We start from the raw sequence: 16,910 nt of genomic DNA on the forward strand, positions 1-16,910 counted from the left end.
CTTTTACTGTGTCAGACTTTTATAGTCTTGTATAATTTATGTACTCCCCTGATGTTGGAGGTTCATGGAAATTCAATGAAATTGCTCTAGGAAACCATAATCATCGATTTATTGAATTTTGGATCCTCCTCTGGGGATTATGGTTAATGCCCCCTTTTATAATTCCAATGTTCTATGTGACATCTGAGCAATGAGTTTTTTCCCCTAATGTGGTATTAAGATTACGGACCCAAATTGTGTTGATTTGTAGCAAAATGGCAGTTATTTGTTGACTCGTTTGACTGTCCTTGTCTTGGACTCTATGTTCCAGTATAGGGTAGGGAATAAATTGCTGAAATGTCTATTCTCTCTGAATTTCAGAAAACAAATTGCAACAGAGACCTATCCCAAATTAAGTGTACTTCCTGTTTTCCACTTAATTTGGAAGTTTCATTTAATCTAATAATAATGCTTTCTGGGCATTACATTTCACAGCTCCCTGCTGTAAAAGACAACATAGGTAAAGATGCTAGCTGGTGAGTGAAAATAGCTCAGGAATGGGTAAAAAACTAACATATCGTGAGTACTGTGTGCCAGGAATGATACTAGTGCTTTATAGTATAAAGCCAATTCTCAAACCAATCCTTTAGACGGTTACTAATCACATCATTTTATGACTAAAGAAAGCAATATTCTAAGACTTTGAGTATTTTTCCCATAGGTTCAAGTTAAATAAGGACTGAGGCTGAGATGCAATATGGGTCGACCTGTTGTAACATGTGTGCTTCTTCCATCAAACAGTGCCCACCACGAGTCAGAAGATCTGGATTTGTTCATTCATCCATTTGTTCCACAGATTTTTTCTTGAGCACCTACTGTGTGCTAGTTACTCTTCCAGTCTCAGCAGTTCAACAGTATTCAAGATAGAAATTCTGACTTCTCTAAATCCTTGCCTTCAAGGTGGTGATGAGGGGCAGGTTGAGGGGAGATGATACACAAGACACAAATAAATAAAATGTATAATATACATTTTTATGAAAATAAAACAATGAGATTTCCTCTAGATTGAATGGTCAGGGAGCACCTTGTTGAACAGGTAGCATGGCGAATTTGATCAGAAGGAGCAGCTATCAGGGAGAAGAGCTTCCAGGTAGAGGGCATAGCTTGTATAAAAATACCCTAAGGAGGAAATGTGTACATGGGCAACTGAAAGAAGGAAAGGGTGGTGAAGCACGCTGAGCAAGGGGAGAGCAGGCAGGAAATGCGGCTGGAAAGGTATGTGGCGCTCACATCACGTGCAGCCTCACTGGCCAGAGAAAGATGTTTGGACTTTTAATTTGTTACAGGAAGCACCTGGAGAGTGCTAAACAGGGGATTGATATAACTTGTTCATTTCTGAAATCCAAAGAATCGGTGAAAGCAGGAAGTGTGGAATTGAGAGGACCAGTTAGGTAGTTATAATACTAACAAGACAGGCAAAAGTTGCTGGTGCCTCCACCAGGGTGGTGGCAATGGATATGGGGAAAAGTGGACTATTTAGAAAGGAATCCTGGAGACAGACTCGTCAGGACTAGGTGGTGCCTCTATATGCTAAGTGTTGTTGCACAGGAAATGGGGGACTTTTCAAAATAGTATCGCTGGGCATCAACCTTGTAAAAATGAAGACTAGTTGTATTCCAGTTGTTTAAGTCTAAGTTTCACAATAAGCAGTTGTAAAATATAACAGGGATGAGGTTCCATTCACATAACAGCAGACATTGTAATACATATGAAGAAGTGAATGCATTATTGAGAGAAGTCAAAACTCGAATCTATAGACACACCTTGCTTTTCCTGGAAGGAACAATTTACTCAAATTATATGGCTATCAATTATTTCAAAATTATACCAATAGTGTAACAAAATTCTAACCATACAAACATTTTTTTGGAAACAGAATAATTTTTAAATGCATTTAAATGAATAAACAGTTGGTAATAATGAAGAGAAAACTGCCATCTGAGACATTAATATGGCTTATAAAGCTATAATAAAGAAAATAGATAATAGTGGCATAGGAATCAGGACAAAAGTTTGTGAAATGGAGCACTAATTCAAGATATAAACAGAATTATATATAATGTTTTGGTATAAAATACAGATCTAATTTTAAATGAGTTATGGATTGACAGATTGTATAGTAAATATTGTTGTGACATTTGGCTTAATAAATAAAGTACATCTTACATCAAAAAATGCTGCATAATTTAAACATTTCAATGTAAAAAATAGTTTGGAAGAACAAGAAGAAAATTTAGGTGAGTACTTTTATAACTTTGAAGTAGAGAGAAATTCTCTTTAAAGAGATCAACAATTGAAACCAAAGAAGAAAGACACAAATTTAAGTTCTCTGCAATTAAAATAATTAAAAATTAAAAGCAAATGAAATAATTTGAAGAAATATATTGAACACATTATTTTAGCAAGCAATTACTATACAATGAGCCCTGAAAGAAAAATAAGCTATTGACATGAGTAGGGATTTCACAAAAGGTGTGATACTAATCCCAAAGAACATAGGAAAAATGTTTCACTCAGTGATAATTAAGGAAGTCAAATAAAGCATCGGTGAGATCTTATTATTACCCCATTCAAATTGGCAAAGATGATAAAATGCCTATGTCCAATGTTGATAATGGTGTGCAGAAAAGGAGGGTTTAATACATTGCTGAGCGAGGGAGCATTCATAAACTTTCCCCAGGCAATTTGGCAATATGTGAAAAATGTGCATTTTGTTTCTAGGAATTTATCCTAAAGAGATAAAAGAGTGTGTAAGAATGTACCTATTAGAATATTTATCACAGTACTCTGTATAAGACCCATGATGTCCAATAATTGCTTACATACATTATGGTATAGGGATAACCATGGAAACCAGTATTAAATATGACGTGGTGGAAATGTATTTATTGATGTAAAAAGACCTCCACAAAGTAGTTTGCATGAAAATACAAAGCTATTTTCAATGGTACATGAAGCATGATCTCCATCCTCCGTTTTCGTTAAATTGTGAATATATGTAGAGTGTATGTTTGTAGAATAGGTTTTGTAAAGTTATCCCTGAACAAATATGGATATACAGTTGACCTTGAATAACACAGAGGGTAAAGGAGCCGAGCCCAACCACAGTTGAAAATCCTAGTATAACTTTTGATTCCTTCCAAATTTACTAAGTCTACTGTTGACTGGAAGCCTTACTGTAGCATAAACAATTGATTAACACATATTTTGTATGCTATATGTATTATATACTACATTCTTATAATAAAGTAAGCTAAAGAAAAGAAAATGTTAAGAAAATCATAAGGAAGAGAAAATATATTTACCATTCACTAAGTGGAAGTGGGCCATCATAGAGGTCTTTATCCTCATCATCATCTTGTTGAATGGGCTCAGGAGGAGGAGGAAGGGGAAGGGTTTGGGCGTGCTGTCTCTGGAGTGGCAGAGCTGAAAGAAAATCCACTTATAAGTGAGCCCATGCAGTTCAAACCATGTTGTTCAAGGGTCAGCTATAGTTGTTTCTGTTCTCCTTTTGAATGTGTCTAATAAAAAAAATTTCTATTATCAACCTATTTGAAAGTGTGGGCTCTGGATTCAGGTGGACCTGTGTATATCTTGACACCAGGAGAGTTAACTAACATAACCTCAGGCTTTCACCTATAAAACATATATGCAGTTGTACACCACATAATGACATTTTGATTAATGACAAAATGCTTATACATGGGTGTATCATATGCTTATACATAAGATTATAAAGGAGTTGAAAAATTTCTATCACAAATATTTACCATTGTGTTACTATTTCCTTACACTGTTTAGTACAGTAACATGCTGTGCAGGTTTTCAGTCTAGGAGCAATAGGCTGTACCATATAGCCTAGGTGTGTAGTAGGCTATACCGTCTAGGTTTGTGTAAGTATATTCCACAATGTTTGCATGACAACAAAATTGCCTAACAATGCATTTCTCAGAACATATCCCTGTCATGAACTGACTTGTGATTATATTTTTTATTTCTCACTTGTGTCAAAGAGTGTCACAACGCAGGTTGCCAACAGCCAGGGCAATGCAATGATCACTTTGGGAGGATGATAAAACTACCCTGAAATTACTGTTTCAGGGTGTAATTCCTGAGAGTGCCACATCCTCTACAGTTTCAGTTGATCAGCTGTGAAACTAGTTGATTTTGGAGAAAAATAGGCTAGGAATAGCATCTGTAAACACTTTTAAGTAGTTTTAATGTTTTCCTACCTGATGGATAAGCAAGATATAGCATATTAAAGCAACAGTGAGAGAATTTAAAAGTTTGGTTTGCTTCAAAGGGTTTGTGATACAAACACAGTGCATGTGATTCCTTCTGAAATATGCCCTGAGAGGGGCAGGGACCAGTCTGTGGGTTATTTATCCCCAAAGGAGTCTTTGTTCAGACCCGTGGTCATGCCATTCATGTTTCAAGAAATAATATTTTCCAAAGTGGTGCCTCTTAAGCTTTTGTTTAGTTATACTTCCAGTTCTCTGGGGCTGAAGGTAAGAAGGGAGGATTAATTATGCCTCACATGAATGTTCTTTTGTCATTAAACTCTTGACTCCTTACTCTGCTTTTCTTCTCTTGCTCAATTTCTTCTTTCTTCACCTTATCTGTGAAACACGTTAATCTCCTATTCTCAGTTTTTCATCCAGGAATAGATAGACTTAACTGTTATAGAGGAATGCTTTATCCACACTTTTTTCATATTTTTCATGTGCATGACTGCAGTCTTCCATCGGAAGGTTGCAGGGAGTAGGGTGATCATGAGTTATAGAACCTCTTTGTCTAGTCAAGGAATGCCACCAGAAGTTTTAAAGGAGCTTCCCATCTAGTCCTTTATGCTAAGAAAGTGGGTGAGTCTGGGAATGGCCTGTGGATATTTTTTTTCCAACAGGCATTCATTTTAGTTGCAAGAGAAGAACTGGAGCCAATGAAATATATACAGGCTGACAAGTGGCTTGAGTTAATATGGAAAAAATACAAAATAATGGGAACTAGGTCAAAAATGGCAAAAGGGATTATAGCTTAAATGGAGACAGGCTTCCAGACAATGAAGGGAAGAGGGTCTGGTAGTAATAGTGTCTATAAACCCATACCCATCAACTTCACATCTGGTGGTAAGTAGGAGGCCAAAGGAATACTGTGATGAATTGACAGATGACAAAAATGAAAATGAGAAAGAGTTGTTAGGCTCTGTGGAGCTGGACTGACGTACAGAGGATGAGGAGGGCTTGAGTTAGGAGAATGCAGGGGAGCTTCTTTTCCAGTCTCTTCATGGGTGACCAGGTGATTGACTCACAGGAGATGAGAGGAAGGCAGGATGGTAGATGGAAGGAATGGTGAGAAGATGGGCATGGGATTTCCTGTTGCAGTGACCTGCTGGGACTTCAGGTGTCACCACCTGTGACTTCTTCAGATACTCCAGCTTTTCCCCTTGTGAGCCTTGTGGCTTTTCTGTCACTGTTAATTTGCAGCAGTCTCCCTGAAACCAGACTCCAGGAAGAAGTCAACTACTAAGTAAGGTCCTTCTTAGCTAGGACCCCTGCATCTTCCCTAACATCCTGTTACTCAGTCTTTTTCCCTCCAGCCTCCTGCCTCCCAGGGAGGCCATGCATGCTCAGACATGACAGCCTTTTGGACTTTAGCACTGATTCTCCAAGCTTTGCCAGTCTCTTCCATTACTGAACCAGGACACATATGAGCTGGGTTTAAGAGAGCAGCTGGATGCCTTTCAAGACTCATCTGAACTTCAGCTGCAGTGTATTTTTTGTGTGTTTGTCTACATTAGGGATGTCTGTTCATGCTGGGAAGCTGAGCAGGAATCCTTTCTTTTCTACTTGCTCTGCAGAACGCCATGTGAAGGAGGTGTCCAGTCAATACTCCAAGGTAGTTAGGATTCCTACAGAAACAAGGGAATGGACTGTACAAAAATAACCAATGGCTCAGATAGACATGCTGAGCTCTGGAATATGAATTCAAATGTGGCTCTTTGACATTTGAAACAAATATGATGTCTTAGGAGGATGGGGAAAACACAGTCTGTAGAGTGCTTTCATCAAGTCAGTCCCCAGCAGGGTTGGGTTGATGCTCTGAGGCCTCTTAAGGTGTAAGAGAAATATCAAACAGGTAAGCTTAGCAAGGTCCATCCTAAGGGAGCGGCGTGAACTCTCATGGATCAACTGAAATGCTCATAGTTCCTTTACCAGTAATGACTTAGGCACTGGCCCCCAAATGTAAGGATAATCAGATGGCTCACATGGACTGTGTCTCCTGATAAGCCTTCATGACAGTTTGATGCCTGGTTGTATGACAATGGATGTTGTGATTCTGAGATTTCTTTCATTTTTGTCTGTCAGAGTGCTTCCTAGTTACCAAGATATGCAGTCTCAGCCAATCCTTTAAAAACTAAAGTTAATTTATTCAATTGGAAATAAGCACCATCTAGGGCATTGGGAGATACAGCCATGAAGAAAAGCCCCATAGATGATTACTTTCAAGGCTCAGACATTCTTGTAGGTGGTGAGGGGAAATGCATAATTAATAAGTTATTGCCTAGATAGTATAATAAATGGTGATAAATACTAGGAAAAGGAAAGGCAAGAAGGGCTTAGAAAGTGTAAGGAGAGTTGACTTTGATTGTCTTAAAATATTCAGGTGTTTAGCAGTACAAAGATACAATTTTTGATGTCTGGGTGATTATTTTCAAGTTATATTCAGTTTGGGTGAATAATATGAGATTTGTATAACATAATTTTCAGAGAACTTTCATGTTTATCATTTCCACAAACTTTGCCTTCACCAATCTCATGTAGATAACTATCTTGCTCCATTCAGGCTCAGATTTGAACTATATTAAAGGTAGTCTTTACAATGTATTTAGGTGATTACTGAAAAAATGCTGTGTTCCACCTTATGACTGTCTCATAGTGAACTGCATCAAGCATTCCTTCAGGAAGCCTAAGAATGAGACATCTCCCCAGTGGCCTGGTGGACTGTTAAGAAGCTCTGGTTTAGGGGGTTGTTGTTGAACACATCTGCTGCATGTCAGTGTTCTGTTGCATGGTCTGGGATATTTGTGAGGATAATCTTCCTCCTTCATGGATTTGGATCATGTAAGTGACAGAGAGACCCTGCAGACCATCACAGTCACATATGTGTGGACATTTCACAGTGATTGTCATGCCCAGCCTCTGATATTCCAGCTCAGCTGTGCATTTCTCCTTGGTTGTCCTACTTTTCATATCAAATTCAGCTTGTCTAAATGAAGCTCATTCTCCTCTGCTGGACCCTTCCCATCTGGCTTTTCCTTCTGAATCTTAAATCTTGGCGGATTCTTTATACCCCTACCACACCTCCCCACCAACCCAATTAGAAATCTGCTCATTTTCCTGTCCTTTCTTCTAATTGCCTGTGGGCCAGTTCAGGACTTCCAAACTCTGAACACACATGTGGCAAATGGTGATAGTCTTCCCCTCTCTGGTCACCTCAATGTCAGTTTCGATCTTCTCTTCCTTCTCTTTGGACTCCCATCCTTTGTGGGCATAAACCTCATGCCCTAATTAGACCAATCTGAAAATGCCTGGCAGGTTTCCATTTACTGTTCACTTTGCTTATCACCCCTCCCACTGGTCCCCAGTTAGGAGAACAAGTTTCCCTTCTCTCTGTCCTCTCTAAATTTGACTCATCTTTCAAGATCTTGCTCAAATGCAGCCTTCTCAAAGATAGGGTTGCTAGATAAAGTACAGAATACTCAGTGACATGTGAATTTCAGATAAACAAATACTTTTTTTTTTTTTTACTATAAGTATTTCTTAAACATTGCATGGGGCATGTACTAAGAAAGTATTTGTTGCTTATCTAAAATTGAAATTTAACTAGGCATCTTATATTGTAATTTGCTATATCTGGCAACTCTTCTCCGTAAAGTTCTCTTTGACTACCCTGTCCTTCACGGAGCTTGGTTTTGGTCTTGGTGCAGGGCCTGTAGCACTTACAACCTTGAATCTTTTTACAAGAGAGTGTAACTATAACATTAAAAATGAGCACTGGAGCCAGGTGCAGTAGCTTACGCCTATAATCTCAGCACTTTGGGAGGCTGAGGTGGGAGGATCTCTTGACTCCAGGAGTTTGAGACCAGCTTGGGCAACACAGGGAGAACCTGTCTCTACAAAAAATAAAAAATCAGCCAAGCATGATATGCATGCCTATGGTTTCAACTACTTGGGAGGTTGAGATGGGAAGATCATTTGAGCCCAGGAGGTCGAGGTTGCAGTGTGACATGATCATGCCACTGCACTCCAGCCTGGACAACAGAGTGAGATCCTGTCTCAAAATAAATAAATAAATAAATAAATAAATAAATAAATAAATAGCACTGTTTTTATTCTTTAATTCAGATGTTACTGAAAATCTATGTGCCAGGAAGGGCGTAAGGCAGTGTGGACACAAGAATAAAACATGGTCTGTGTTCTCAAGAATCACCGAGTGCAGGAGGTCCCACCAGCACACAATTATGTGGTAGCATATTGGTAGCCACTGGTGTTCACTATGCTTGCATGAGCTTGAACTTGAAGGATGGCTAGATGTGGGGGAGCCAGGAAGCAGGTCATTTGGGGCAGAGAGAGAAAGATGTGCAAAGAAATTATGGAATGACCAGGAATTTGAAAGAAGTTCATTGTCACTTGAGGGGGAGTGTGAGTCATATAAGGTAAAGCAGTGGTATGTCTGCAGGTATGCTTGTTAAACATTTACCAGCATATTCCTGAAGATGAGGTTTGGAAGGTGGACAAAAGCCAGATCATGAAGATTTTGCATGTCATGCTCAGGAGGCTGAGTTTTATCCTGAAAGCCATGGAGAGCTATTGGACCACTTAGGGTAGAGGCATGCTCAGATTTAGGTTTTAGAAAGATAACTCAGAGAATGGACAAGATTGGCATCAGGGAGACAAACTGATAGGCAGCTGTGGTGGTCATGCTAGAGCTATGGAGGGTAGTGGTATTGGGGTGGGGCAAAACATTCAAGAGATGCTAAGGGTGTATCATCAACAGGGCCCGGTGGCCAAGTTGGATATGTATGGTGATAGAGGGGGAGACCTGGTCATTTCTGGCTTGGACAACTGTAGGGATAGCAGACACATACCTCAAGTTAGAGGATATGGAAAGATAAGCAGGCTTTGGGGGTGAGGATTATGAGGAGCTCTGTCTAAACTTGTTTTGTCTCATATTTGGCATTTACTATGTTTTTTGTTGTATTTTGTTGCTCATCTTTTTAGGTGGACTCTGATCCTTCTGAGGTCCTGGATCAGATTAACCAACGTGGGTGTGCCCCGCACCTTTCACTCATTACCACCCCTCAAAAGGTCACTTTGCCAAACATGAGTACATGAGCCCCCATGCTAAGCCTGTGAGCAGCTGCAAGCCATATCATCTGCACAATTAAGCACGGCAGGAACTTTGAACCAGGACCCAATTTCACCCCAAGGATGTGCTTCTCCTCTGAGGGGAGCAAAGCCCCTGGCTTGACCTGGCTCCCTTCTGGGAGGGAGGACCATGTCTCAATTTGACAGCAGGAGGCTGTAGGTCAGTGGGGTGATGACCTGGCCCTGGGAGACCTGCTCTTTCTCTCAGCAGAACCCCATAAATCCTTCAAAAGGAAGTAAGTAATTCCCTCGGGATCAAGAGAGCCCTCCACATTCTTGAAATAAATGAAGGCAAAATGCATAGGGATTTCTGAGAAAAGTAAATGTGGTGTGAGCATGATCCCTGGGTGTTACTATGCACAGAAAAGGCTTTTTTTTTTTTTTTTTTTTTTTTTCTCCCTCCCCTGAATAGTGTTCTTTGCTCTCAAGTTAACTCATGCACTGGATTTGGTCCAAGTACATTTTGTTTCTTGATTTCCAGCCAGGCTTCTCTCAGTTGTGATGCATTCTCTTCTTTGCTTCCCTCCTTCCCCAGTCCTGTTCTCTCTTTTTATAATGCTTTCAACTTTTCCATGTGACTGAACGAACACAGAGGAAAACCCACCGGCTTAGGTAGGGCTTCCACCAGAGTGGGGCCAAAGGGACTTCTTTGTGAACGGCCAGCCCCTCACTCAGCCCCGGCCTGCATGGCGAGGTTTGTCTGAGGCAGCTGAAGCAGAAAGCATTTGAACTCTGCCCTCTACCAAACGATTTCCAGATGTGTAAACCCAGCCTCCCGCTGCACTCTGACTGTAGCCCTGCCAACGTACATCTGCAGATTCCTAGTGCACAGGAAACTTGAAAGAGTATCTTTTACAACATCTGCTGTCTTTTCCCAGCTCTCCCTCTCTGCCTTCTCGGACTTTGCCCCATATTTTATATCCTCTCTTCAACAAATCCATTAGAGAACCGCTGCACAGCCCTTCTTGGCTCACAGATGCCAGCTGTCTGTTTCACCCCAGAGCCTGTTCTTGGCTCTCTGAAGCACCACTAGAATCATTGACCGAAGCATCACTAGAATCATTAAAGAAGCTTATTGGGCTCGTGGAGGGGAAAAAAGGACCAAGTTTTCTCCATTGGATTGGTGCCAGTCCACAAGCTGCAAAGGGAGATTTAGCCATAAGGAGGTCAGAGCAGAGCCCTAAAGATGGAAACACGAGTTCACATGGAGAGTTTGCCTGCTATACTGGAGAGAAGGTGAGGTCTACTTAGAGGGGAAGCCTTTTTCCATGGACATTCAGTTTCTTGGAACAAACAAGGCAGGCTTCTGTGAAATGGGAAGTATTGATGTACAGAATGAGTTCCTTGCCTTCCCCTTCCCTAGGGCCTGCTACACATCAAGCTAAGAGGCCAGAAGGGGATCTTTTTATAATGTAACTCAAAGGAGGGGAGAAAAGAGCCAGAGACCCTTTTAGCAAATGGAGCAGATGATTTTTACTGAGGTGTGCACTCTCACTAGGGAAATGGCTTGATTGCTGTGTGAATAGATACTTGACCTTCATCCTGCCCTTCATCCATATGGACCCTAAATGCTCTCCAGCTCCATCCTAGGGACATGGAATGGAGGCAAGTGTCAAAATCTTGGTAAGGAAAAGAGGGTGCACTATAGAAGGGAGCAGAAAATTGAATGGGCCTATGAGCTCAGGAGCCTCAGGGAGGAATAGTTACAAGTGAGAGGTCCCCACCTACATGGGACCTATGCCCTAAGCATGCAGGCTACCTGGGAGGCAGTGAGCTAGCTGGGTTAGGGAAAACTGTTACTGATTGCCACCCATGGTGGGTCTAATGTGGCTTAAGAGGTGACTTTCTGGTTCCTGGCAAGACCATCTCACCCTCTTATCTGCAGGACGTAATAGTAAGTGGGTGACATTTATATTTTCTGCTTCAATAGTCCCAAACACTTTAGACAGACTGAGGCTCTCAGATGAAGCCCTATGACTTGGCTGACTTGGTGCACAGTAGCCTCCCTATTTACAAAAACAAAAACAAAATCCACCAAAACACATTGGCCTTGTACTTCAAGCAGGAAATACAAGAAAAACAAGGGGAAGAGATAAAGCAGGTTTTGGAATTCCTTTCCTTCACCCATATCTTTCCTTACAGGTTTTCCAAAGACATTGGAACACCCCTGTAGCCATAGTAGCTCTTTTTTGAAGAGGAGAGGAATCTGTAGATTCTTTCATATGAGGGTGGGTGAGTAAAAGTTAAGCAAACCATTTCCTTGTGCATGATTATTTAACTTATGGTTAACCTATGGTTAACTGTGGAGCTCTGATACTCTGGCAACCTCCTGAAGGTAGAATGCAAACTCCATTTCTAGGCAGCATTGCTGATGATAAAAATGACCCCTGATTGGTAGATTGCAACTGGCCTGGGAGGAGCCATAAATAAATCGTAATATCTGCCAGGGACGCGATGCTTTGTGCTTCCCTTAATGTGGTTAGGTTTTTAAGGTGCATCTTGGGGCAATTAAATCAATGTCTAGGGAGTTGTCACAGGAGCTATTGGCTCCTTTGAAGAGTGAGCTTTTTAATCAGGTTAGCCTTCACATCTGCCCAATGTGGAATTCATCCCTCATACCTGAACTGCCTCTGGGTAGAAGAAAATGCTAGACAGCTGCGAGTTCAGAGAATTTGAAATGGAACACAAAGTGTATTTGATATACCTAAGCCCAGGGTCAGACAGATTCTAAGCTAGTCCTGGGTGATGATCTCTACCTCCTAGTATGTATAATCCTTCCCCTTGAGTAACTTGCTTCTAACAAATAGAATATGCAATATTGAAGGTGTGACGTCTGTTACTAGGTTACAAAAAATTGTGATTTCTGTCTTGTTAGCAAATTCTTTCTCTTATTGACTTTGATGAAGTAAGTTGCTATGTTAAACAGGTCTACATGGCAAAGAACTGAGGGCACCGTATCGTTCACAGTTAGCAAGCAACCAGAGTTTTCATTCCAGAGCCTTTGAGGAACAAAATCCTGCCAACAACCACATAAGTGAGTTTGGAAGCAAATCTTCCTTTAGTTACACCTTCAGATGAGATCTCAGCCCTATCTGACACCTCGGTCATAGTCTTGTGAGAGTCTTAAAGGAGAAGTCTAGCTAAGCTCTCCCTGCATTCTCGACTCTCAGGAACTGTGAGATATATATATATATAATTTTAAGGTGATAAATTTTAGGGTAGTTTGCTAGTAGGATGACCAACAGTATTGGTTTGCTTAAGACTAACTCAAGACTGTTCCAGTTCTAGCACTGATAATCCTGAGTTCCAGTAAATCCCTCAGCCTTGGACAAACTGGAACAGTTTTTACTCTATTTGTGATAGACAATTAGTACATGTATGCATATGTTATTTCTCACTTAAGCAAGTGTATCTTCAAGATAGACTCCTAGAAATGGGTTCTTGGGGTCTAAACAGTAAAGTCACCTGGAATTTTATGTTTCTAAATTCCCCTTCATAAGGTTTGTACCATTTTGTACTCCCATCTGCAAGGTGAAAATGCTTGCTTCTCCATGGTCTCCTGTTTTCATTACCGGTCTATTTGATAATTAAAGCAATTTAATCTTTTATTATCTAAGTATAAGCTGATTCATAGTCTCTTAGAATAAAGAAATACATTCAAACATTACTTAACACTTGTAGAATTGAACTGTATGATTTATACTTTATTTCGATGAACTCATTTCACTGAATATACTAAGAGAAACACAAATTTAACTGAATGTAGTCAGACTGTCACTGTGTATGTGTGCATGTGCATGTCTCCTCCACCTTCTTCCGCCATAACTTGGTCTCATATAACTGATTGTCTGGTCTTTCCATTTCATAATCATTCTCTTGCTCTATCATGAGTATAATTAGCCCAAATGGCATGTTTACCTTCAGTAGCGTACTGGGCACCAAAAGAACATGTGATGTGGTGGAAGAAAAGGTAGTGATTTGAGTGGACCCCTCTGTGATTGCTAGCAGAGTTGGCAAGTTCAAATGTCTATATCATCAGGCAGATAACTCAAGGAAATGAGCATGGCTGGGTTGGGAAGCCCGTGAGCTGTATAGCATATGCCCTGTCTAAGCAATCAGTTCCAGCCATCCTGTGGCCAGGGAGGGATGCAGCTGAGTTTGCTATTGCAGTTTTTCAAGTTAAACTGGAATTAGAGTTTTAGGAAATCTTTAATTGTGATGCCTTACAGTAGAAAAAGAAGAACACAAGATTCAGCAAAAACCATATTTATAGGCCGGCACTGACCTGCAGGCTGCCAGTCTGGAGATGTGGAAATGTGGAAAAGTGAAAAATAAATCAGCATTTACTGAGCACCTGTGGGCCACTGTTTCTCACCTAATGCTGGGATACATGCATTATTAACCAATTTTCTGATCAGGACACTGAAGCTCATGGAAGTTAAATAAGTAGTCTAAGATGATCTAGCAAAACAGTGGCAGATCCGTGGCCAAGTCTTTAGATCCCTAAATCTATTCTTTTCACTCTCCCAAGTCATGGTTGGCACCCTCTCTGGTGTACGTGATCTCTCAGTTTTCTTTAGAAAGCATGTTCCAGAGCTGAAATAAAGAAAGCAATATCCCCCTTCCTCTTAACTCTGTTACCCAGTGGCATAAACCACACAGATACCGTCGCGTTTGCAATTGTTTGGGAAGTGTTCTCGGGTGGTTCCCGGAGCAAGACTCCATGGAGTGTCATCTTCGGTGTGTGTGTACAGTGGCTTCCTTTCAGCTGGAAGGGCAAGGAACAAAAACCTTTCAGTTTTTATTTCCCCTGTACTGGTTTGAACCCCCTTCTAAGAACCATTATGGGGATGAAGGAAACGCAAACGCAGGTAAAATTAGATTCTAAGCCCAGCGTAGATGAGTGGTTCTGCCTTAGGTCCTGTGCCTGGCAGGGCTTGCAATCTTGTTTATTAGCCTCCTGTTTATAGTCCCTGCATTCCCCACATTGCTTCCCCAGTCAGTTTGGGAGGTGGTGTGAGTGGAGGATTTGTGAAATGGTGTAAATGGGGCTCTTGTAAACAGAAATGATGCTGAGAAGGTTCAGACACAGTGGCAATCAGTTATGCTAGCTGCTGGTCCTCTGCATTTTATAACCTAAAGAGGCTCTTTTATTATTATTTTTATCATTTCTTTTAGTTATTTTTTCATAAATCTGCTTTTGAGCTCTTCAATCAGCAATCCTCCCTATTCTTTCCACTCATCTGGGGCCTCATTATTTTTTTTAAGGTTTTGGAACTTGTACCTTTATCCCTGTTTTGTAGATTTAATTACGTTTGCAATGATTTGGAGAAAATTGTCTGCATTCTTTATAGTCCAAATAGGTCAGCCTCTATAAAATGCATAGTTTTGTAGTTTACTAGGATATGTTTTGATGTTCTTTGAGTACATTGAGTATTCATATAAGAGGATGAGTGAAGTTAGTACTTTGGCTGCTAAGGTAACTTTTTCCTGGTTTGCAGCAAGTAACAGAGCTGGGTACTCTTTTCATGCAGTTCTGGAGACACGGAGAAGTGTGACTTGTAACTTGTATGATTGTCTTCATTTTCCATTTAACTGAAAAAGAAAAATGAGATCAGCAAAGTAAAATAATAGAAATATCCAATGACATCAGCAAATGTGTTTTCTGAAAGCTAAACCAGGCGAAAAATCATGCTATCAACAACTTTTCGTTTTTAACGTTCTCTCTCTAGTTTTCAGTATCATTTGCTAAAGTTAATTAGATCCTAGAATAAGTTAGGAATTGCTTTGAATTGCTACTGAGACATTAACAAAATAAGGCCTCGTGTGTTGTCTCTCATGTGAAACAGAAGCACGGAGTCCAGGACTGTGAAAGCAGCTCTGCAATCATTGGGAGCCCAGGCTCCTTCTGGGTGTTTTGCTTCTCTGTCCTCAGTGCTTGTTTGCTATGTTTGAAGTTACCTCACTGCCTAGAGATGGCTGCTGCTGGAGCTCATTCCATGATTTCTGCCTTGCAGACATCAGGACAAAGGAAGGGAGATGGAGATAGGCACTGGTGACCCACTGGAATCAATTTCTTTTGAAACATTCAAAATGTTTCCCTGAAGCATTCATTGATAACTTCTGCTTCATTTGCCAGCAACCTGCATCTATAAGAGGGGTTTGGGAATGTCGTTTTCAGCTGGGCACACTGCAAGGCCGAATCATGCAGGTGGCGGTTACTAAGAAGAAGGTGGAACAACTGGTGGGTGGGGAAGTAGCAGCTTCTGCTGCAATCCCAGTGCCTGACTCCTGGCTTTCCTGCCCATTCAGGGATAGGCCTAGCACTCTGGGGATGATGGTGATGCTAGGGAGAACAATGCAAGCAACAGGCTACCATGACCAGTACAGTATGAGATGAACTCACACAAGGCCTGCTTCTGTGGCCAAATTAGCCATGTATATCCATATCCTTGTATTACCATGCTGTTACCATGTGGTGTATTAGTTTCCTATGGCTTATGGCTGCTGTCACAAATTAGCACAAATTTGGTGGCTAAAAGCAACAGAAATTTTTTCTTTTGCAATTCTGAAGGCTAGAAGTCCAAAGGCAGTTTCACTGAGCTGAAATCAAGGCATGTACAAGGCTGTGCTCCCTCTGGGGAATAATATAGAGGAGAACTATTTCTTGCCTCTTTCAGCTTCTTGCACCTGCCAGCAGTATTGGGCTTGTGGCTACATCACTCCAACCTCTTTCTCTGTCTTCACATTCTTCTCTGTGTCTCAAAACTCCTTTCCATATAAAGATACACGTGATTATGTACAGGACAGACCCAGATAATTCAGGAGAAGAATGCCTCTCAAGACTCCTAACTTAATCACACCTTTTGCCATAAGGTAATATTCACAGGTTCTGAGGATTAGGATTTAAGCATGTCCTTTTGGGGCCACCATTGAGCCCACTACATATGAGGAATAGTTTGTACACTAAAATGTCTTATCTGGCATCTATGTAAAATTTTTTTTCTCACTGATAACCCTAAGGCTAGTTGGTTTTCTTCCAAGTATATGAAAATATGTTATACATATATGATCAAAATCATACAAAGAACCATATATTTATCTTCTTGTATATGTTATAGACATCAGGTAGTGTTAAATTGACTTGTCAGTTAGTATGACCTTGGATTTTTGGTTCTGATTGTTTTGTTATTTTGTGTATTTTTTATTAGTTTTTTTTTTTCTAATAAGGTTTATCAAAGTATAGTTTACACACAATAAAATCACTCATTTTAGGCATACAGTTTTATGAGTTTTGAGAAATGTATACAGTTAAATAGTCCCACCAAAACCAAGCTATAGAGTATTTCCATCATCCTAAAAAGTTTCCCCATGCTCCTGTATAATTCATCCCTACCCTCCCTGGAAACCACTGGTCTGATTTTACTTCCTACAGCTTTTGCC

At 40.5% G+C, this 16,910-nt stretch overlaps 1 long non-coding RNA gene across 1 annotated transcript in view; it reads right to left on the reverse strand.

The window, feature by feature from the left end:
- Nucleotides 1–13,153: 13,153 nt before the first annotated feature.
- Nucleotides 13,154–16,910, reverse strand: part of LOC135971302 (uncharacterized) — a 35,413-nt gene continuing 31,656 nt past the window's right edge. Inside the window, exon 2 of the long non-coding RNA XR_010587389.2 lies at nt 13,154–15,062. This is a non-coding gene — a long non-coding RNA (uncharacterized lncRNA). The remainder of the gene's footprint in view (nt 15,063–16,910) is intronic.

Source organism: Macaca fascicularis, chromosome 6 (assembly GCF_037993035.2).
Source record: "Macaca fascicularis isolate 582-1 chromosome 6, T2T-MFA8v1.1".
Lineage (NCBI taxonomy): Eukaryota > Metazoa > Chordata > Mammalia > Primates > Cercopithecidae > Macaca > Macaca fascicularis.